The sequence below is a fragment of the Anneissia japonica genome, unplaced genomic scaffold (assembly GCF_011630105.1).
Source record: "Anneissia japonica isolate Jap-2015-1 unplaced genomic scaffold, ASM1163010v1 scaffold640_len1575945_cov177, whole genome shotgun sequence".
NCBI lineage: Eukaryota > Metazoa > Echinodermata > Crinoidea > Comatulida > Comatulidae > Anneissia > Anneissia japonica.
This window is the reverse complement of record NW_022684376.1, coordinates 1542260-1567473: the sequence shown is the minus strand read 5'-3', so window position 1 is coordinate 1567473 and position 25214 is coordinate 1542260. Positions and strand designations below refer to the sequence as shown.

Sequence of the window (25214 nt, the reverse complement as noted above, 5' to 3'; positions counted from 1 at the left end):
GTAACTTGAGTCATGAGAGAGTACAGTATTTCCTTGAAGGCCCTACTTATTTCACTAACGAGTTACTAAAAATTGAGTAATGAAATGTTTGTGTAGGTCTACATAGTTCGGGTGCTCAAATTACATACAGTAGGCCTACATTGAAACTCAAATTGTCTTTATTAATAATATTTTTGCTTATGTACCTGTATTATCAACAAACACTCCCTGAAATCGTTTTAAAACAGCTTCAAAATGCTCAGACCGGCGGGGGTGGGGGATCCCCTCCCCCTCCCCCGGCCAACTGGTATTATAGTCACGCATTTCAAGTCTCTCAGGTTGGTAAATGTCAATCAAACATAACAACTGAATAATCAGAACAGGGCCAGGAATATACGCATCTAACAAGAGACAATGGCAACAACATCCAAGGGGCGGAGCTTAGTACAACTATTAGTATTTAATGGTAGTTGCTTAATACAACGGGTTCAGCCGAGGGGATTAGCTTCTTATGTTGATGTCATGCATAATAGTTCGTGACAACATAACGCGTCACCAAACAAGCCACGCCCCCTCGTCTGAACCCGTTGTATTTAGCAACTACCGTAAAATAACCAGAACAGGTGTGTTACAACACATGGGGCATGGAATTTGAAGTACATTTTCAGACTTCTCAAGTCCTACGGAACCCGTATTTGCTTCGGAAATTTTGCCTAATTGTATGGACGTTTACGGAAATAAACAAAGACACTACGGAAATTTATCTTTTTTAATCTAGGCCTAGACCCAGAAATATATAGGCTTACCATTATTGTTGAAAGTACAGCACAGGACAATGATTTTTTCATCAGGACTATTTATTGGCTACATCGTCCCTACTGATCCTGACTTTAGGCCTAGGCCTAGGCCTAGACCTGTCAGATTACTGATAAATAATTGTAAAACCCAAGAAAGTGGTGTGCTGCGTGCAGAATATTTACTAAGTCATTTCATCTCTGGTGAGTACTCTGGTATTTTTAAGTTATGCTTGAAATGGGTAATAAAATCTTTTGTTTTGGGACCGGTAGGCCCCATTTTTCATGCTCGTCCGCCGGCCTAGCATAGGTAGGCCAGCTAGTGGATCTTGCCTATGTCAAGGTCCCTGCACCCATCCATGATCAAACGTGAATAAAATTGGTCAGTAACGCGTATAACAATGAAATGAATGAATGAAATAAAGGAGCTTATCTAGGGGAGAGCGCAGAGTCACCCAGTGACCCCCCTCCCCCCAAAAAAATCACGGTCAAGTAATTAAATAAAAATCATCTAAAATCATATTTTGCGAATTAGCGCCCCCAACTGATCATCGAGTCCCCCCACCCTTCACCTTCGCACCCCCATCGGGCTCACCTTCGCACCCCGTCAGCTCCCTCATCAGCTCCCCCCCTAATTCAAGACTTCTAAATACACCACTGAACGAAATCTGTTCCAATCGTGTGAATGAATAAAATATAATATAAAATGAAAGTACGCATAGACAGGCCCCTCAACTACGCCATATTATTCTGTAAAGGGTCAAAATACCTAAAAACTGCTAATTCATGTTTCAAAAATTTTGGGAAAAAAATCAAATAAAAATTGTCTTAATAACTAGAAAAATTAATGGTGACAATTTGAAAAATGATTCAGAAAAATATGAATACTGTACGTAATCTTGTCAACTTTTATTTTTGTCACCAACATTAGGAAACAGTTACAAATCATTCATGAATCCTACGTTACGATGCGTTTATGAAATATAATTCTCATGTAAAATGTTTTTGTAACAAATTTGCATCGCAAATATACTTTTACTGTTGCTCTCCACAATAGTGTGCAGACAGTTTTCCGATAATCACACTCTTTGGGCACTTTTGTATGTTTTCATTTAGTAAACTGTATTTTTGTGATGGTAAATTTAAAGGTAAAAGCATAAATATCAAATATACATTTCATATTATTCCCATGATATTTGTTTTAAACTCTTTAGTTACGAACCAAAAGATTACCACTGGTATGCATTTGTAACCTGTAATAAAAAGGTTCTTAGTTAAATATTCAAAAATGTACCGGTCAAAACTGATAATAAATGTTACGAGGAAGTGTAACAACATATGTTACATCTCCAACAAACAAAAGCACTCATGATTAAAAATATTCCGAAATTAACCAACCAAATAAAAATAATCCTGTTTGAAAAAACACACGGATTTAAGCAATAGACAAACATGCTACCAACGAAGTTTTGGATCTGCAATCTAAACGCAGGACCACATAATTTCATTAACTTTTTAGTCAGCTTGAATCTCAGCTCTTGTACCCATGGTGATATAATGTTATGATATCTATAAGAAACTAACAAAAAGTGTTTAACAAATAGCGTTGCTATTAAATTAAACCCTAAGATATCGAATTAAATCCCAATACAAGCCACGTAACCTACGTTACCTCCTACGGAACCTAAATTCCCCATTTTTTGAGAGAAGAAATTAAATCTAAAAGCTTTGATTCTAATTCACTGTCAATATAACTTTCAAGTAAACATGTTGATGACTAAAAAAACAAGCAATTGTCAGATCGTTAACATCTTATTTTAAGAAAGTTTTTTTTAATTATGAGGAGGAGACATGCTACCATTATATATATGGTATATAATTTGTTATATGGTATGTAATTAATTATATGTGGTAAATAATTTGTGTATCATTAAATCAATCTTACAGAATATAATCTGTGTATGTATAAGGACTATTTGGTGCATGCTTTACAATGGCTAATTTTCTCAAAATAGTATACTAGGTCAAATAATATAGCGAATTGAAAATTGAAACATTACGTTACAATGTTATGAAACATACGTTACGATCTAATCACATGGTTAACAATCAGTAGATTTCCAAGGAAACTGTTCTTCATTGAAAACTTTATTTCATTAAAAACAAATAGTCCTTCAAGTGTTTAATGCAACGTTTCTAGATACTATTGTATAAAATTATCAAGTTATTATAAAGAAATGACAAAAGCCTTAACTTCAACTAAATTTCAGTCGGGTTTCATCAGAAATAGCAAGACGTTAACTTCTAGTACGCCACAAAGTAAAGAGCGTCTCGTCAACCACACCCCCTCAATGTCAAATGGCAGTTTACAAAGCATGTCTGCGCTTAGTCGTGATTTTAGTTAATTTTACGTAGGGCTTAGTAAATACTACAGTAACGTATGTTTCGGTAACGTAGGTTTTATTTTAACTTCATCGTATGTTAAAAATATGTTGCAATCACCGAAGCCACCTACAATTTACTTCCTGAAATGCAGATATAATGCTATTACATACACCCAATATTCGCATGCATCAACTGTTCTATTTTTGGCTACGGTGGTAACGTAGGTTTCATTTCTTAAGTATATGGGCAACAAAACACAACAAAACACCACTTTCTTAGATTTTTTCTTTACACTGGTGATTTATATTGCCCTAAAATTTACCCATGAAGTAAAAACTTGAGTCACTTGATTTTTAATAATGATGAATAATTCATTTTTGATTGAGTATGCATAATAAAATATCCAACTACATGACCTGGTAACGTATGTTTCATCAAATGTTGCGACACAATTGAGTTGTAAAAAATATATTAAAAGAATGTGATCATGTTGATTATTTTTTTCTTGTATACAATAAACAAAATTTGCTATATTAACTGATTTTAAAGTGACACACCTCCTTATTTTAAAACTATATATCAATATATTTAAATTTAGTGATTTGCGACATCAATGTGTTGTCCCGTTTACAATATTCAATGAACCATAGCTCCAAAAGTAATCATACAAATGCTGAAATTTCAGGGCATTCTAGCTTTACATGTTGTTACCATGTATCAAAAGTGATATTTGTTATTACATTCGTAACTTTTGATTACTAATAAATGTTTGTGACACACTGTTTAGCTAATTGGTAAATTTTGGTTGTTTTGACCCTAAAGTATCATATTAATTGGGCAGATGATACCTCAACTCAAAAACTAGCTGAAAATTTCTAGGAAAATAGGTGTGCAAAACCGTAACTTAGCATTTGTATATTCAGATGTATAGCACTGTAATGTTATAGTTGTAGTTCGATTTACATACTGTAGTGCTTTATACAGAAGTCTCAAAGCATTTGAGGTGTGGACTAGCTTGTATCAGTTACTTGCTTCTCCCCTAAGGGTCTCTTCATGTCTGAGCAGCCAGTCAGAGAAAGGCTAATTTTCGGCAAAATCTGCACAGAATGGCCCTTATTTTTTAAAATATGCATATTGGATTTTTAGGCCTAATTTTTCATCAGTCTAAAACTATGGTCGTCAACCCATGGGTCGTGACCCAACTTTGGGTCGTGAGAGAATTTTAGATGGTCGTCAGATAGCACCTCAAAAAAAAAATTTATACATAAAGTCTTAAGTGTTAAAATGAACACTTAAAAAATCAGAAAACTTCTGTGAAAACATCCAAACAAAGCATTTTTAAAAAATGAAATAAGTTGATAAAATGTTGGCTGTTGTCTTTAAATTGTGTCAATGTTTGGCTGACTTTCATCTGATAGATTGATGAGCTTAATAAAAAATCGCTATGTGCCGGTTGAGTCCACTATCATAGTTCAGCACACCATTGGTTGAATAGTGTTTATGTTTCAAAATACAAAGGAATATTTGTTTTGGTCTTGTAATCAAGTTTTAGGAGTTTTACAGTGTTGTACAGGCATTTATAACCTCGGCTTCTTATTTGCCTACTCTTGAAGGAAACTTCTTTTTTGAAAAAAAATGTTTTAGTGCCTGCTAAATTAGTGGGCAGTATGAAAACGTTACATGACAAAGGTGCTAGCAATCAATGTCAGAATTAAAGGCAGTCAGAAAAAATTGATGGAAATCAACAATCATGTAAATAAAAATAAAACGATGCTTTAGGTAATTATAATCTTTAATAAGTATGTATCAAATATCATACTGTTGTTACTACCTGTACAATACTTCGATATACAGTACAACCCCTGTTAAGAGGACACATTTGGAACCAAAAAACCTCCCCTTAATGGGGTACCCCTATATGGGGACACAAAACAACAAACCAAAGCATGAAATTGTATCCCTAATAGGGTTTTGGTAGTTTTCATACGACGATCCTGATAGGCCTACACTCTTTATAATTTTATTTTTATTGACCTGAGAATGAATTGCAAATAATTTGCAATGCAATATTTATTTATAATATGAAATCAGCAGTAATATTGTATGTTCCCAATATTATTTTGTGATGCGATGTAAATGACCAAATATTATTAATATATATTGAGCATTCTATTGGATGCATGTACAGGTAGCATGAATAGAGTAACAGCTTAAAAGAAGGGTGCATAATTTAGAATCCTATATGAATGTACACACCCATGGTTAGAGTTCAAATTAATTTGAAAAGATGAGTTGACAGTATTCCATTCCATTCACACTAAGGATTCATACTAACATTTCATTCATACTAACATTTATTTTCTTTCATTGGCATGAGTTACAAAAACAATATACAATATCATGAAAAAAAAAATGAGAATGATAACATGCAATGAAAGAAGGCTCGGTCCCAAAAAGAGAAGTCTTGAGTTGGGCAAGCCTGAAAAAAAAAAACAATATGAAAACTCGTGTATATATATATATATTTAATTGCTTTGGTGTGGAAATCGTCAATACCAGGAGATTTGTTTGATTTGAATGAATTAAGTATATTGATCACTTCGAGCTCATCTACTGGACTAAGAAATAATGAATTTGGAATGGGATTAGGTAGAAAATCTTGGAATGATGTATCAATTCGGGGAATTTTATTAGCAAGGGAGGGTCCAATTTCAACAAAATGTTTATTGAATGCATTTGAAATATTGAGTGGGTCACTTGTCATATCACCGTTCCAGTTTAGGGAAGTATTGGGATGTTCCATACTAGTTTTGTTGATCATGGAATTAATAGTCTTCCATGTAGCCTTGGCATCATTTTTGTGCTTAAGAAACATATTTTGATAGTGCATAGATTTAGAAGCTTTAATTATTGCATTCAGTTTATTTTGTTATTGTTTATAGGCTCTTTCATTATTGGTGGATGGGCTGTGCAGAAATTTGGCAAATAACTTATTTTTGTGTCTAATTGATGTAAGGAGACCATCCGACATCCATGATTTATTTTTTGTATTTTTATTTGTTGATGAATGGTTTTGAAGGGGGAAACGTTTATCGTAAATGGACTTTAATGTTTTTTCAAACTTGCTGTAAGCATCATTGGGATCATGGGAACTAATTACATTAGCCCACTGTTGACAGGAAACGTCGAGGCGAAAGTATTCTAGTGTAGTAGGGTTTATTTTTCTAAATGTATCTTCCTTGTTTGAACTAGTTGTAACGCTGGAAAAAGGTGTAATTTAAAACGGGGAGATGATCCGAGATGTCACTATAGAGTACTAATTAACTAATATTTTGGTAGTCAAGTTGATTTGTGATTATATTATCTAAGAAGGTAGCAGTAGTCTTTGTGATGTGAGATGGTCTGTGGATACGTGGAAGAAAATTATTACTAAAGATAGAATTTACAAAGTCATGTGCATCAGTTTTGTATTCAAAATATCTATGTTGAAATCTCCCATGACATATTCAATTTTGTTTTCTCTTGTTAATTTGGATAATAAACAGCCAAGTTCCTCATTAAATTGAAGTGGGTTGGAGGGTGGTCGATAGACGGTTCCGATAATAATATTTTTGGAATGAGGTCTTGTTTAATTTCAATGAAAATGGATTCAGAAGTAGAGACTGGGAGATGGAGGTCATGCCTGGTAGAAAATGGAAGGCTATTACGAATATACATGGCTACCCCACCACCGTCTTTGTGAGTTCTGTGGTTGGATATGAATCGGTAATTGGGGAGTTGAACCAAGGGATTGTTGACCTTAAGCCAGGTCTCACATACACCAATGACATCAAAAGGAAAATCATTATTGATAAGAGCTGCTTTAATTTATTAACGTTTTTTAAGAGGCTTCTAGAATTAACATGAATGGTAGAAAAAAATTGCTCGCTTTGATACTAGAGAATTTATTGGGGTCGTAATATTGTAATGTGGCATGATTGTTAGCAAAAAAATAAGTGTCAGGGTCAATATTATAGATGTAAAATTATCGGAGTTGTTTGAAAAGGGGGAGAAAATTAAATTTGAGAGTCGGTCGTTATTCGATGTGCCGCTGAAGACCTATTTGACATAGAAAAAACCAGCTGGAAAGCTCTCAGCAAAAATGATTGAAAATTGCATGAAAACAAGAAATGACAATATGGTAAATAAAATGATGGTCAAAAGAAGATAGCAATATAGCAACATGATGTTTATACCTTAATATAACGTAACAATAACATAACATAGTAGTAAAGACAGAATAACAACCAAATAATGAAATATTGATAGCTGAATATAACTAAATTAATAACATTACATAAGATAGTAATGAAGATATCAAAATAAAACAAAGTCATAGCCTAGTAATCAGAATCTAACATAGTAACGGTAATAACATAATAAAGTATAGATAATATCTAAATCTTAAAGAAAATTGAAAAATACCTTGATAATATATAAAATATAATGATTGAATTTATTGATTTAGCAAAAAATACAGTAGGTAGTCATGAGGGCTGCATTTCAAAAATATGATTACAAATAATAATAGGCCTAATAAAACCCAACGGAAGTAAAAGATAAATAAAAACATACAGGAATAATATTTTTAGACTAAGTTTGGAAAATGCTAATAATAATAATAATAATAATAAATGTAACAATAATAATTTATAATAATAATAATAATAATAATAATAATAATAATAATAATAATAATAATAGTAATACCATCACCATACTCGCAAATTAAAGTAAAAATAACAGGTTATAATAAAAGAAGAAATAGATCAATAAAGGCTAAAAAAAAGTAGCAATAGATCATGACACAGTATAATAATAATAATAATAATAATAAATAATAATAATAATAATAATAAAAAGATGATCAATAATAAATAAAAAGAATTCTGAATTGATGTGAAGTTTTTTTTTGTTTTTTTTTATCAAAAGATGTCAAAATACAGTAAAGTTGAACGATTTGTTTATTTTGAGACTGCTGTAGCTTTAGTGATACAATGAAAAATATGTATTTGTCCACTTAATAGCCGTTGAATACTCAGATGTATTGATTTGACCATTTGGCACACCCAGAAATTGTCCTTTGTTCTAATAATGGGGTGTTCCATTAATGAATTGGCCGTATTGTTAAAATATATAATTCCCCTCGTTTCACAGAAAAGTGTCCCCTTAATAGAAGTATCCCCGAATATGGGTGTCCCAATGTAGGGGCTTTACTGTATTATATTGTCCGTATATTTTATATCATTTTTTTAAACTTTCATGATATCTGGAGGTCTTGGGTCATGGGAAGCTACTGTATAAATTCCAGGTCCTATTGTAAAAGGTTGCTGACCATAATAGGTCTAGTAACTACACAAATATTCTTAAAATACCGGTTACTACGTACACCAACGCTTGATAAATTCATAATGAACGGATTAAACTTCGCTACATACAGTATCTCACTATTAAAACTAAATTTAAGAACTATTTATAAGCATTTTAGAATATTTTTTCAACCAATTGCCACCATATTGTACAGTGTAGGTATGTGACAACAAATTTCAAATGCAAGGAATTCCTTTGCAGCTAGTATCATTTGAAAGAGCCTTAATGTTGCATTACATTGATGCCAAGATTATTGTTCTCCCATCAAATATCAACAAATTTACAAAATTTAAGTAATTATTAATTATGCTTAATTTTGGTCCTTCAAAACCAATGTAAACATAGAAAAATATGTGACTTTTTCCTTTTTTGATATGATCAAAAACTGCTTTATCTTCTTTGTTTTTAGACATATTTCAATAAAATAAAAAGCATTAAAGTATACAAGGACAAAAAAAAGAATTGTAAAATTCAATAATTTATTAATTAAATAATAATTTACTTAATTAATTACAAGTATTACTATTATATATTATAGACATAGGCCTACCTCAGTGTATGAAAACTGGTCAAAAAGTTTCAAATACAAGATTTTGGTGCACAAGGTAAAACATAATACCAGAAGTATCAACACAATGCAATTGGTTTCAGAGCAATATAAACATTGACTGCCAGACCTTTTTTTAAGATTCCTTCCTGTGTGCCAAAATAAGTCTACATATTCAAACATAATTTTTTGAAATTTAATGCAGTCATATATCATAAAAAATGATGTATTGAATAAATTAGCGATAAAATATTAGTTGGAGAGCGAAATTCGTTGACAGCACTGTGATGGCATTGTGTATGCCAAGTGCAATTTAGCTTGTCTGCTTTTTGGACAATTTTCTCTTATTTAAAGAATACATTAATGAATTGAATAATAAACTTAAGAAACTAACAATAGGTATTTTATTTAAACTATGGCATTGCTTTCCTGAGATTACTTATAACCATGATTTACAATGCTTTCATCCAACCTTATCTGACTTACGGCATTGAAATATAGGGCAGCACCTACGAAACTACCTTTAAAACCTCTATTAGTTATGCAAAATGTGTGTGCTAGATGCATGACTTTCTCTCATTTCAGAGTCGTATTCTTCGCCCTTACTGTATTTTGCTCTCTTTATATTACTGTAGATGTAACCAAGCTTCACAACTTAAATCTCTGATAATGCAGTTAACAGTTCGTAAATGCCATAAGCTCCGAGGGCGCCTCGGACCCACAACTGGGGCCCCTGGCTCCAGCGTCTGTTTGTTAGCTATGCACGCAAACTTAACCTCTTAATTCAGTAAAACTAGTTATTATTTTAATAACTAGATTTAAAATACCTCTAGATTTTAATAACTGTGGTACGAAGTTTGTTGGAAAATATCAGCTCCAGTGTTTGGAGTTGGATCCATTATGAACAATTAAATGTTATCTGTAGGCCTACAGATGTAAAGGACATAAAGAAGTTACAACCCAAGTCTCTAACAACACCTGAATGAATAAAAATTAAATAGAATAGAAGTTCATTTATAAGGTGCTCAAAATGCTAATTTGTCAGAGCTCAGCTGGTTGCTTTACCCACCATCCCCCCCCCCCAGCCTAAGGTCCGTTTCTCTTGCAAAACGCACCTGCAAGCCTGGCATGTTAGGGCCCCAAATAAAAATTAGTGCCAGGGCCCCACAAACTCTGTGACGCCACTGAATATAGGATGAAATGTAACGTCAGTTACCGTGGAATTGCCTGGCTTCAGAAAAATATATTATATTATCTTGAAAATTGCATGTTTTTGAAAACCAAATTCTCTCACTTTGCAAATTTTGAAAAAATCTGTTTAATGACAAGGGCAGAGAGGAAAATGTGAACTACATCATCAATTTTTTCGGGTCATAGAGAAAAAATAAATGTGGCAAAGACAAGCCAAACCAGTCACTCTGCTGCCAAAACAGTAGAGGGCTGTGCAGACAGTCGAGTTGCTGCCAGAAAATGAAAGCGGTGCTGTGATATTGCGCTCAATGGCCGATAGTCACATACCTACATACTGTATTGCTCACAAAATATGATGTAAATATTGACAATTTCATCTCGAATACCTTTTCAAAATCACAACTTGGTGGCAATTAGTGATTTTGGCTGAACACTGGGTCAACACATTTCGCGACTTGTAAAAGTGTCACCTTGGTGTTCACGGGTGCATGGAACACAGGACTTGTTCCAAATCAGTTTGTTGCAGTGGTGCAGTAGCCTTTGGCAATTATAGAATGCCTTCCTATAGCCCCAGTCCTTAGTAAACGAAACAATTGATTTTGATGTGAGAAAGGTTTATAATATATTTCTAGTAGCTACTTTGACTTAATTTAGTAATCGTCTAAACATTAAGAATGCAAATATACCTTTTAAATTTGATTTGTGTTTATCGGGATGACTTTCTACATTTAATCTTACAATAAAGATTCGTCTGGTCCTGCCGTACCTTGATTTTAGATTCTTTATGAGACAAAAAATGCAAAACATGACGTATTCTCATTGCTAGTTTTGACATTAACAAAATATAATTTTTTGAACTTATTGAAAGCGATTCTGATTAAGATTTTTAAATCTTAAGCACAGTAACTAATTAAGTTAAGTAAATTGTATGAATATACTGTAAAATGTATCGCAAGTATCACTCTGCATGTAAAGGCCAACTCGGACAGCCCGACTCGATGGTTTGCATTGGGGGTAGTTGTGTTGTGGAATATTAAACATGTTTAATATTTCTCACAACGGCGGAATATTTAATTATGTTATGACTAATACGTCATAAATTATATTACAATAACTAAATGAACAATTAAACATTTTGATATTTATGGTGCATTTGTATTTCCTCATTCTAAATCTATATATGCAATTTATTTTTACAGTAGAAATTCTGAAGAAACCTGGACATTGTACCTCTTCTGCAACAAGTCAACCTGCCCTGCTTGGCTGAATGACTATTCTTGCTGCCACTACTGAATGGTGAGTGCTGGAGAAATCTTTGTGAATGTTCTTATTAATAGTTTCATGTTCATTGCAAATTGCTTTGTGGGATAAATAAATGGTTGCGAGAACCTTTACCCAAAACTGATGCAGATTTTAGATTTGGTATTTGTTTCTGAAATTATTTTAATTACCTGGAGACTTATGGTTATAATAATAATGCCAAATATTTATATGGGTCACTTAGTAACATAATATAATTTAAATTAATTTTGGCATAACCTAAACTGAATATTTTCTGTCCAAATTTGACAAAAAGTTTATTATATTCTTTCAATTCTTCAATTTGTGTAATTGGTAAATTTTTTTGTGGCTTGAAAAAATCGTAAATGTCTTGTCTTTGCATAAATGTTTGATTTATCAAAATTGACTTTAAAATATTTTCCCTTTTAACTGAACTTTATGTATTGTTGTATTACTTTGCATGAAAATTGACTTTAAAATATTTTCCATTTTCATTGGATTAGACTTTATAAAATTGTTTCAATTATAAAAATTTCCCCTTTTCATTGGACTTTATATATTGTTGTTTTACTTTGCATAATAGTTTGATTTATGAAAATTGTCTTCAAAATATTTTCCCTTATAATTGGACTTTGCATGCATGTTTGATTTTTAAAAATTGACTTTATTTTCCCTTTTCATTTTACTTTATATACTGTTGTATTACTTGTTGTATTACTTTGCATTTCTTATTGTTTGTTCAATGACTTGTTCTTTCAGATTATGGCAACTTGTGATTTGGTAGTTCAAGCAACGTATTTGAAATAAATATTCATTGTATTTATTTAATATTCTGCAATATTTTGAATAAATATTAATTGTATTCAATTTAGTATTGAATAATTTATTGTAATAGTATTGAATAAATAAATATTAATTGTATTCAGTGTTTATTTCTTCTCGAGTATTGAATGAGCAGGATGGTAAAAAAAAAAAAGCGCCCTCGAATAGAAAAAGGCCCAAAATATGACTAAGTTATTTGGCCACAATAATCTGTCCGGTTCTGATAAAAATAGTGAAGAAAACCGCCCTGAATAGCCTTTTTATTCCAAAGTTTTTTAGAGTCTCTTAATTGTCAATGGCGCTAAAAAGCACCCTCTAACGTCCAATTTTTTCACAATTACAAAAAACTGGCCATTAGAGGGCACACTCTACCACCCTATTAATAGAATTCATGACAAATAAGAGACCACTGAAAAACGTTGAAATAAAATGGCTATAAAGGGCAGTTTTCAGCACCACAGAGGGTCCCCTTTATTAAAGTTAGGCTCCGGAGGGAAAACGGTTTCTGATATTTTGTAGAATATTTACACCCTTTCCCAGTTTTTCGTCAAACATTTTTATGTCTTAAAAAAATCAGTTTTACAAAAATGTTTTCCCTCCGGAGTCCAACTATAGTAATTTTAGAGACCCTGGAAATTTTGGCTTTCTATTGGAGGGCACCCTTCAGCACCACTTTTAATAGAAATTGAGGAACATAGGAAAAATATAGCCTTTTTCTATTGGAGGGCGCTTTTTTAATCTTACCTGCATCCATCGGTCGTCACAACTTGAACAGCAAAGAAGCATCAAAACACTGCTCATAAGTACAGTTGAACTTGCCCAAGTTGAATCCAAAATGCCATTGAAAAATTGTTTGAATTTGGTATTTGACTTGCAGATTGTTAATGGAAAACGCAACAATTTGGTCGACAAGTTTAACTGTATTATCTTAATCACCAAAATCACATAATGTAAATTATATGGAATATCAAAATGATCTAGGCTTTAATAGTAATAAATAATAGTAGCTTTCTGGTTCTCTTCTCTGATTGTAATTAGCCAGCTCATATCTTCTGTACAATATAAATCAGTTTTCAGAATGATGCTGCAACAACTTTTCATAACTTACCTGCATCCATCAGTCTTCAAACTTCAATAGCAACGACACAACACACTACTTATATTTTTTATTTCCATAACCAAAATTACATAATGTATATTATTTGGCATCAGCAATTCATTATATAGGCTTATATAATAGATATTAATAAATTATAGTAGGTTTCCAGTTCTCTAGTCATATTGTAATTAGCCAGTTCATATCTTCTGTACAATGTACTCATTTTTTTTAGAATGAAGCAATTGGTGCCTTGATGCTGCAAAATAATACCCCTGTATGTTCTCTTTCACCAGGATTACGGCAATGCAATATTCAGCAGGATGTTCAAGCTGTATACACTTCTGTATTCTATTAGGCATCACAAATTTAATTAACTAAAATAAAATTGCCTATATTAAACAAAATTAATTATATTGGTTTCTCTTCTTGTCTTGCTTTGCAACAGTACTTTTTCTGTCGTACACCTCTGTTGCCGCATCTACCAAAAATATAAATTTTTTTAGAATTAGACACAAACACAATTAAAAAAATTGAAGGTAATAATAAACTTAATATAATTTCATAACCTTCAGCATATTCAGACAAGTAGCCTGGTTCTTTGAAAGATGGTTCTCTGGTCATGGAGTCAAGGGTCGAAGCCCAAGTGGGGTCGACGAAACCCCCAAAGCCAGAGCATTTCTGTGCTTGGGTCTAAATAATGCTATATTATACAAGCAGATGCTTGAAAACGTCTGAGTCTCTAGTGTATTAGTTTGGTTGGAGGACTTGTTTGGGGGGAGGGGGGGGGGGGGGGGGGTGGAGGTTTGCTGGAAAAGGGGGTTCTCGAGAACAATAAAAAATGCCCTGGCTACAGGCCTTATATTTCACTTAATACTTACAGTATTATTAAATCTTTGTATATCAAAAGTTACTTGTTATCTTGAAGAGAGATTTGTCTGTTGTCTGCAAAAACAAATACAGTACAGATATTGTTTTTGTATGCTCACAGTATACTTTCACAAATACTGATTTGGAAGCACAGGGTCAGTGTTCTAGTGGATAAGACACCAGGATAGTATCTGGTGTGTAAATCCGGATTTTCATGTACCAGTATGTACTGTAATTCCATTTAATGGTGTTTTATGTGTTAATACTTGACATCATAATGAATGCTTAGTATGTTGCCTACCCAAGTAAAGTCATTTGGGTACGAATTGAACAACTGAGCTTGCGATTATAGTGGTTAGTGTTTAATCTGATTTCCAAATAACAATGCTATATATTTTTTATTTCAACACCAACACGTACTAAATACTCAGTACATGCCCAATTGATAAAGAAAACTTGCAAGAGTCCAATTTCTAAGTAGCAGCAAGTAGGCCTACTCAGATGCTTTTCAATTTTTTCACTTTTTTCCAAACACCATCAAATATAATTCCAACAAACAGTATTGTATAGTATTACCAAAAGGTCCACTGATTAATCTCATAACTATACATACTCCAAGTAAGCCTATTAAAATACACGGCATCATGTTGGGATTCAATAGTTCGACATGAATTATGTCATCATCATGAGCAATGATGAATGACTTAATACCAAAATATTGAATCCCATCACGATGGCGTGTATTGTCAATACTTGGAGTATTGTATTGCCCCATCAATATGCACCCTTGTCAAACAGGCAGAGATTCCATATGCTTTGACACTTTAAAATGTGACTGTCTGTTTTACCTTCTTTTATCAAGATTATGCTTTCACACTATTCAGGAAAATGTTCACAAAACCTCAATATATTTTTCATGTCTTGTAGCATGGGTCATGTTCTGTTGCTGCACCTGCAAAAAAAAAAAAAAAATAATTTAATTTTAAGGAATGAAGAAATGATATCAGTCGGAAGATTCTAGGGACTTTTTATTCCTGGTTTTTCTTGAAAGTTGCTGTTTCAGAAAAACGTCCAGACAGAGGAGAAAACAAAAATAAATTTTATTGGTGAATGTAAACAGTGTAGTAATGGGATGGTTTAAATGCTTTAAATTTATATAATTGGGAAGAAAAATACATATATTAATTTTGCAGATTTCAAGGCAGCGGTGGGCATAATAAAAATAAAGAAAAACTTGTTTTTTTCTAAAATTTCATTTTTATTCAAATTGAATTTTGTTTTATTCGGTGTAAACACCAAGGATAGCGCACAAAAATCTAGAAGACTACTTAATTCAAGTGAGGTAATTCTCTTTTTAATAGTGTACTGCCGCGGGCTTGCTATTAGAAGGTAGAAAAAAAAACAAAATGAAAAGAACAACATGTTAAACAAAAGTAAATGTTTGGTGGTGATGGTTAAAGATATATTGTTTAAAGAAAAATACCAAAATGTAAAATCATTTTTGAAATAAAAAATTATCAACCTAAATATAGAAATTATTTGATCTAAAGTATCTTTACAGTGGAAATGATAGAAAGACTACAGCCACTGGAAGTAGTTTATTATTGTCATTATTTATCTTTTAGTTATCTTTTATAAAAACCAGGGTATACATTGTCAAGTTAATAATTGTTATGTTACTGTAAAATCAGCAAGTTATTTTTTTTTTATCATTTTCAGGGGACAAAATCAAATCTAACATTTGTATGTCCCGCGTATAAGACAACCCCCTCATAATTTGCTAATTTAAACAAGTTATATGCGAGTATATTCAGTAAATATTGACAGCTGTGAGTTTGAGGGGGAGGGTAGGGGAGGACGGGGTGGCCAACCTTATCAGAGGGAAAGCAAGTACTAGGGGAGCTCACATTCACCTCGTTGGGGCTGAAGTTGATGAAAATAACTTGGTTTAGCAACCTGGATGCCTGGACATAGCACTTTAAGACTTTAAAAAATGTTTTCCAATTGTTTTTATTTTAAATATTTGTTGCAAAAAAAAACTAGGGCTAAATAGGAGATTATTCAATTGAATGCTTGTATGCACCCATATATTCAGACAATATGGCGATGATAAGGCAAATATGAGAAGCTGAATATCACATAATAATAAGCTTTATTTAAAAACAGAGAAACTTGGAACAAACACAAAAATTTACAGAAACCAGAAATCAAAAGAAACTAAGAAATAAAACCTAAAAAATGAATTAAAATCAAACAACTATTGTTTAACTTCCAAATATCTTAATTGCCTTCGTGAAAGGATTCATCTGGATATCAGACTGTAAGCCCTATTTAGAATTTTTTTTGATGATCTAAAATATTTGAAATAAATATGTTAACTGGTATTTTTTATTATCGAGCTTTCGCTGGTTTTCAACACAGCTTAATCATAAGCAAGTCCATGCACCTTGGGAATGATTTCGTGAAATCTCGCTGTCGGTGTAGCGTCATCTATTGACCACGGACTGTAACTCCCCAAACTATATAACAACATACTACAGGAAGAAGGCCCCGACAATCCCATTCAGGTGGGAAAAAAAATAAAAATAAAATAAAAATAATAATAAAATTCTAACAAATATCTTAATTACACTTATCAGAAGTGAGATTTGAAAAATCAGGACCAACATGAAGGGTATTTAAAATAAATGAGTAGATATTGAAGATTAGAGTTTGGTGATAATAAAATCAATGGCGGATTCACAGGGGTGGGTGGAGCCGGCCAGGGGCCCTAATTTTTTCAAAATTATATAAAGAATTGATAATAATGTTTTTTTCAGATTTATATTCATACAACCGATTACATTCAGTTGATTGCTCCGATTTCATTAGATATTCACGCCATCATGTTACATCATATTGTAAGTATAAAGTTTTAACTTAGTTTCCCAACTCCTTCAGCGTTCTCATTTTTTACAATGGTATTTTTTATAATTTTCTAATATCTTAATTACACTAAAAAAAAGTTTTAATAATAATAATAATTAACTAATTTTTTACAATGGTATTTTTATAATTTTTGTCAGGAAAATAAAAAAAAGGGGTGGGGGAGGTCACATGGGCATGGTGGTTGATTTGACCTGGAATGATAAAGGAGCTTAGCTCGGTCGGCGAATCTGCCTCTCCTTGTGTTTCTGGAGGGCTGAAATACAAGTTACAATAGCACACGTTCTTTCGGATGAGATATTTAAGCCGTTGGTCCCATGTGCATTTATGGGCCATATGCACGTTAAAAAACGCAGTACACTCTTTGGAAAAGAGGACAGGATTGTTTCCTGGTGTACTGCCAATCACCACAGAAAGACATTACTGGAAGCAAGTATTTTTCTAGACTACCATCCAATCCAATCAATTGTACGCAGGATTTTTTTTTTTATAGAATGAGTGGGAATTTGTGGAAAGTGGGGCCCCAAAGCACAGCCATTCTGGGGTCGAGTTGGTGGGACCCCCAAGCTCAGCCATTCTTGATGAGGTCCTAATAGATTTTGAAGATGCAATATGAAGAGTAGTAAACATTTTTCTCAGTAGCAGTCCTGGAAATTGGGAGGGGGTGCAGGGAGGTACCTTCAGGGAGGTACCTTCAGAGATGGAGGATCGATATTACCTTAGCCCCCACCATGGTTGGGGCTGAGGTAGGAAAAATGTTAATTATGGCACCCCAGGCACCGGAAATGCCACTATAAACTTAAAATTTCAATGTAATTTTTTTTTTCATTTATGGGAAGAGCCAGGGACAATCCCCCGAATCTGCCACTGATTTTGAGAGCAAACATTATTCAGTGCTTTTATTTTCCAATGTACTGTATCTATCAACATTTTTGATGGCCTAACGATGAATATAGCAAGTTTGGTATGTTAAGGAAACTCATTTATACAAAATTAAAATAATTTATTTAAAAACATTGTGGAAATGTCGTTAATTATAGCACAAGTTATTGAATAAAACATTATTACATTTAAACGTAAAAAATATTGTAGGTCAATTATAGTGCACTGTTGAAACAGCCTATAATATTATTGGGCATTGAAAATACCAGGAAGCAGTGAAATTCCCTGAAAATACTAAATTGTTACCATAAATGTAAATGTTATATTATAAACAATTGGAATTAATGGAAATTGCAAATACATTTCTCCTTAATCTGAGTCAAATACATAGAATACGTGATATGAAATTAGACAAACGCGTTTTTGTTTTTAGAAGTTAGTGGCAGAAAAGCAAAAAAAAAGTAGGTAGATAAATAAAGATGTAATGTGACTGAGAAGAGTACCATGAGATACGCAATACATAAATTATTAGCTAGCCGTTACAGGAAAAGCCATTTTTCGTCCTTATTTGTTTTTTTTCTTCTTGCATAACATTTTTAATGTCTTTTTGAACAGGGTTTTTCTGCCCGGCATTTTGGTCACTTTCCATGCTTGGATCTTTTCCAATTTTGTCCAAATATAGACCATATACCACAGATGTATCTAATAAAATTTAGTATTTGTGGCAAAGATAATCCAAACCAGTCACTCGTCGCAAAAATCTATTTTCAATTTACAGGGTAAAACAGCAAAATGAGAGCCATAAACTGGTAAAAGAATCATTTATATATGAGCTTTTCGTTATGACGTTTAAACATACACCTTTTAAAAGAACAATATTTGAGAAATTAGCCTTCAATGCCTTTGGGCATTTCTCAGGCAGAAACCATGGATCAGTATAAAATTATACTTTCCTGAAGAAACCATCATCAAATCATTAAATATTGTTGTTTTAACATTGAGGTTTAGTGTAATAATCATTATTTTAAACATGTTGACATTCCAGCATGTTTCGGCTATTATCTCTGAAACAGGATTTGCGACGAGTGACTGGTTTGGCTGGTCTTTGCCACAATAATTGACTAGTGGTGTGTTGGTGTGGGGACCAATTTAACCAAGTTACTATGAAGAAGCTATTATGTTTCAGTGACGATCCAGTTTAGCGTGAAAATGTGAGGGTCATTTTAATTTCTGATCTCCCAGACCTAATATATATATATATATATATATATGTGTGTGTGTGTGTGTGTGTGTGTGTGTGTAAAAAGCTATCAAAGGATCTAAATTAAACTTTCTATAATACCCAATTTGTCAGGGTCCAATAAAGAAATTAAGTTTGATGACGATCCGATAACTATATGTGTGGATATGCACTGTAAGCTCTTACTTTAGCAACTTTTAGATTTTAAATGAATTTTTAAAAATGTTTATTTATATTTATCTATTTTTATATTAGGCCTATGTATTTTTGCCAGTGACAGTAAATTTGCGTTGCTTTTACTGGTGAAATCAATATGATATGATATGATTCCAAAAATGGATTATATGATCTGAATGAAATTTACTGGAAAGTTTAAGTTACAAGGAAGAAATTAATTAATCAATTATTAATTAATTAATTTTGTGACGATCTATATTCAGGCGTGAAGTTGGGGTCATTTTAAGTGCTAACGTCCCTTTCCTAATACCTCAAAAACTGAAGGATGATCACAATTAAACAAGGATGAGGGTGTAGAAATTCAAATGAGTAAGTCTAGCTGATCATTCTAGATGGCTTCCTTGTGACTTTAGTGACCTATTATAGTCTCAGAAGAAAAATGATTAAATATGTTTTCATTAAACGTTAAGAGCTATAATTTGGTACCAAATTTGATATGCTTACATGAACCCTTTATTTTTACATACTTATATGGACCAGGTATGTATAACAAAATGGGCGTGGCCTGAATAACGTCATTTAATTGTTCGGATTTCGGACAACTACTGAAGAAAGATAATGCATTCTAGTCATCTTTATGGCAATGTCCATGCATGGAGGAATTACATTTTTACATAATGTATATAAAAATGGCACAGACAAAATGACTTTAATTACCTATAGACACCGCATAATACATTGAGGGTGTTTGGGTCAATGTCCATTGCCTGAGCTTTAATTTTATACCAAACTTGATATGTTTATACAAACCCGTTATTCTTCCATATTTATATAGTAAAACAAAATGGGCGTGGTCTAAAATGACGCCATTAAATTGTCAGGATTTTTGGGCACCCCTTCTAAGATTGTTTTTTGGATCAAGAATAAGGTTTCTGCCAAGTTTGTTTATTTTGTCACAGAGTGCAATATAAAAGTGCTAATCTACTCAAACTCCCCAAATAATTGGCCCGGGCAGCGAAGATGCCCTGTGGCCCGCGGCGGCTCTCAGCGGCGGCCCTGAATACTATACCAGGGTTGTAGCTGTAGAAAAGGGTGGGTGACATCATTGGTAAAATCTAAATAATAAGAGTGGATCTTAAGGATGGAAAATTTGGTTAATAAAAATGGGTGGATTTCCATGAAATTAGCTTTAGATTAGGTGGAAAATTTCAAGGCTGGTTGGCCCCGCCCACCATAACTTTTTATCAAGCAGGTCAATTTGGATGAACCAAATTGTATTTTCTAGCAGCACTTCAAACTCAACTGATACTGAGTCTGAGAATCTGAGAATTTGAGTCTGAGAAATGTTTATTTTCACACAAAATCAAATAGTCAATACATAAAAGAACATTATAATGGTGTGAAAAAAGGCCCACCACAAACAAGCTACAAGCTTTTGAACTGTGGCGCCCTTAACTTAAAAATTAATAATCTTACAAATCAATTATAAATATTAATAATATTGTTAATAATTAAAAAATTCTACTACATAACAAATTAACAATTTAGTCACAATTGTAGATGCACATTTTCGCATGCGCACGCACACATAGGCCTATACATAAACCCACATAAACACGCATGCACGTAATCACAAAATATGATCTATAGGAACTATATAATAATAATAATACTAATAGTAATAATAATAATAAAACATTTAAAGGAAACCATTAAATAAAGTTAAGAAATACCCCACAAACAATATTTTCACGAGAATACATTTTTTGTTTATAATTATTTATGTTCTTATTTAGTAATTCTTTTTTAATATCGATATATTTGTACTCTCTCTTATGCTTCTAGGAAGTTGATTCCAAAGCTTCGGCACTCTGTATGTTTTACTTTGCTGACCACTACTGGTTGATTTTAATTTTATACAATAATTTCCTTTATTTCGAGTGTCATACGTATGATAGGCATCAAAGATATTAAATAAAGAATAAGAAGATTTTGGTAACCCTCCTTTATTATACTTAAACATAAAATTCAAAATACTGTTTTTTATATATAAATCAAATATTTCAATTGTACTTGTTTTAACAAAGAGCTGTGCAGAGGGATGGTGGAAATTGACATTGCAAAGGCTTTTCTCTGGAGTAAATAAAGGCGGTCGATATTTTCTTTATTTCCCGTACCTCAAATGATAATTCCGTATGTTATCACAGGTAATATAAGTGTCTTGTATATGGTAAGTAAAACTTCACATGGTACTGCATTTTTTATTTGACACATGGCACAAATGATTGAAGAAATTTCACAGGAAACTGCATTTGCATGGTTTTTAAAATTCAGCTTTTCACCAATGATGGCGCCAAGAAATTTAGTATAAGGTACCCTATCTATTTAACTTTATTTATGGAAAGTACAAGGTGGGATGTATGTATATTAATATTTTTTCACTGAATAACATGTACGTTGTCTTTGACGTATTAATAGTTACAATATTAATTTCAAACCATTTCCCAATTTTATCAAGTTCATTTTCCATTTGTGTCATCTGCAAACATTATTAAATCAACAATGTTGCTTACAGAAAACATGTCATTAATACACCAATCACAAAATGCTTGTTATCAACTGCCGTTGTTATTTTGTCAAATCATGCAAGAGGGCGTGATTAGTGGCCTGCCCTAAATCCATATTGTGATTCATGTAGGAGATTATATTTACACAGAAAGGCAAATGTTTGGTTATATACAACCCTTTCATACACTTTGGATAGTATACAGGGTAATATTGAAATTGGTCTATAATTTGTTATGCTCTCTTTTTCTCCCTTTTTATACACGGGAATTTTTTTTAGCAATTTTCAGTTGATTAGGAAATATACCTGATTGAAGTGATAAATTAATTATATGAGATAAAGGTTTAGCCAGTATAACTGAGTTATTCTTTATAAGAAAGGCACCAATATCATCAGAACCACATGACTTATTTACATTAAAGTTAAATTGATATCGGATTCTAGTACCGCTCTAAAAAAACATTGAATTTGTCATGTTGTGTTAGCTGTGTTATTTTCGTGATTAATATTATGTGTCATTTGCTCACCTATATTAATGAAGTACGAGTTGAAGGCAATTGCTATAGCTATCGGGTCATTTAATTGCTGGGAGTTTAATTTAATTTTAGAAGGTACGGTATGCCTTGATATTTCTTCCTACCTAATATAATACCCCCACGTTATAACTTATTGTTATATTTCTTATATTTAGCTTTATTCATATCTGATGGTTTCTTTTTATTTTTAATGTATAGTTTATTTTTTATACAAAGTGATTATGAATTCCATGCGTTATCCACGGGGATTTAATTGTATTTACTTTTAACTTAACTTTTATCAATGGAAAACACCGATCTATCATTGTTTTTAGGGTATTTGACAAACGTTTATATGACTCATTAGCGTCTTCACAGCTAGTTACTTGCTGCCAGTCATGGTCCTCTAATTCAATTCTAAACCGATGTTTTTGTTGTTTCGTATAGCTTCTATATGTTTCATTTGGCGGTGATGAATATTTTTCTGAATCATCTATGGAGAATACGGAAAAGTGGTCAGAGATGTCATTAACTAATATTCCTGTGTTAATGTTTTGGAATTCTTGATTATTTGTATAAATATTATCAATTATTGGGGCAGTGTCCTTTGTGATTCGAGTGGGTTTATTTACAAGAGGAATGAAAAATTCAGTAAACATATTATCCACATGAGTTTGAATATTACAACACAATAAACAAATAATTAATGGCTGCACTAGCTAGTATTGGATTGTCGATGACAGATGAGATCAAAGGACTGTACGTTGAAGAGTGTAGAGATGAGTACAGGAATGAGCGTCCTTCTGTTGAACTGCATTGATAAGAACAGGAGTAAATAAAGCAAAGTAAAAAATAAAAGTGAAGAAGTGATATGTACGTAAGTGAAAACAGTTAACAGTTATGGCGGAATGAAATCAACAAGAGACTAAAGGAGGATTCATTAAAAAAAAATTCAAAAAGCAACTGCAGAAAACAAGAAACTGCAGCAGAATAATTAAATTGAGACCTAAGTACCAGGGGTGGCGCAGCCGGGTGCCAGGATCACCCCCGTCAGGGAGAGCTGTCCTCCCTCGGTCAGGGAGAAAACCACAATTCGTTAGTGTCAAAAAAATGTATTTGAATTTCCTACATATTATTACTCTAAAATGGATTAAACAAGCCTTCGAAACCACTAATCATCATATTTTTCGGCCGTGGGACGCTCTTGAAAGACTTTGGGCGACGCCCGACTACGCCCACCCTTTTTTCGTCGGGGATGTCGCCCCCCACCCCCTGTCCGGAACTACGGACCCCTGTGGGAAAATCCTGGCGTCACCCCTTAAAATACAATGATAATGAGAAAGCAGAGCCTAAGAGGAGGAATGAAACACAATACTAAAAAAGGAGCAAGACAGGAAAATAGATGAGATGAGAAGCAGGAAAAGTATTTAAAATAATGAGGACAATAGGCCATATATACAAATATGAGAAAGATAACAAAATAAGAACAGGGAAATGAAATGAAGATAATTATAAAGTGAAAATAATGGAGGATAAAAATGAACACTAGAAACACATACTTCTGGGTTCAATAACTAAAATTCATAAAAATGTGGCCCTGGAAAGAAATTGACAAGCAGTTCAATATAACAACAACTGTTCTTATCGAAATTGATTATCCAAGTCCGAGAATATTTAGACATGCATACACACTACTAAGAAACTAACTCGTATTTTTTTTTTTTGCGTAACGGTCATTTGAAATAATCTTTCAAGTTACAAATATTTGATAATACTTGCCTTAATAGGCCTAGTTTTGTTGATATATACATCACAGAAATACCTTATGAACACAGCAAGTTATGGAGGTTTCTGCTAGAATACAGCCTATCGAAAATGTCAGCCGTTATTACACGTGGTCACTCTGGCATTGCATTGTCTATACAGGTGGTGCGTCCCGAATATTAAATGGCCTCAAGTACGCTAAGCACATACTATCCTTTTACTATAAAAATTAGGAAATATTTATTGGTCTAGCATGCTTTTGCAATTACTTTAAAAATTGCATAGGCCTACCTCATCACATCAAAAATCCTTTTCGAAACAAGCTGGCGATCGTTCGAGTCTATTTCGACCATGCCATGCACACCTACAAAGAAACTGACTCGTATTGTATGATAACGGACCTCAAAAAAAAATAATACAAATTGCAATTGTTTTAGTATAGTTTAAAACACATAATACTTAGGCCTACCTCGTTTTGTTGATACGTACGGTACATCACCAATATACCCTATAATCGTAAAAAATTATGGCGTCTTTTTGCTAAAATACAGCTTGTCCGCCATATCCGTCGTCAACTCACGTCACGCGGTTCTCTAGAATTTCACAATCTGCTATACACAGGTGGGTGCATTCATGATATTAGGTGAAAATGGCCACAAAACACTTAAGTTTAATTATTAGAATAAATAGTATTAAATTGTTCAAAGGTATAAATAGATATTATATATTTACTTTCCATTGGCGTGTACAAGTATACACAGATGTATATAT

General features: G+C 32.8%; 2 long non-coding RNA genes across 4 annotated transcripts; one reads left to right on the top strand and one right to left on the bottom strand.

Annotated features, from left to right (window-relative positions):
* The first annotated feature begins 548 nt into the window (after positions 1–548).
* Positions 549–12490, top strand: LOC117104983. Its single transcript, XR_004444846.1, has 3 exons — positions 549–977; positions 11505–11601; positions 12346–12490. It is a non-coding gene; the product is annotated as an uncharacterized LOC117104983 (long non-coding RNA).
* An 818-nt stretch (positions 12491–13308) lies between these two features.
* Positions 13309–25048, bottom strand: LOC117104969. Of its 3 annotated transcripts, none has more exons than XR_004444842.1 (4): positions 24913–25048; positions 15160–15326; positions 14386–14449; positions 13309–13985 (listed from the first exon to the last, which is right to left on the bottom strand). It is a non-coding gene; the product is annotated as an uncharacterized LOC117104969 (long non-coding RNA). The 3 variants fall into 3 exon arrangements; XR_004444844.1 differs by having other exon boundaries at positions 15223–15326; XR_004444845.1 differs by having other exon boundaries at positions 15276–15326.
* Between the last annotated feature and the right edge of the window lie 166 nt (positions 25049–25214).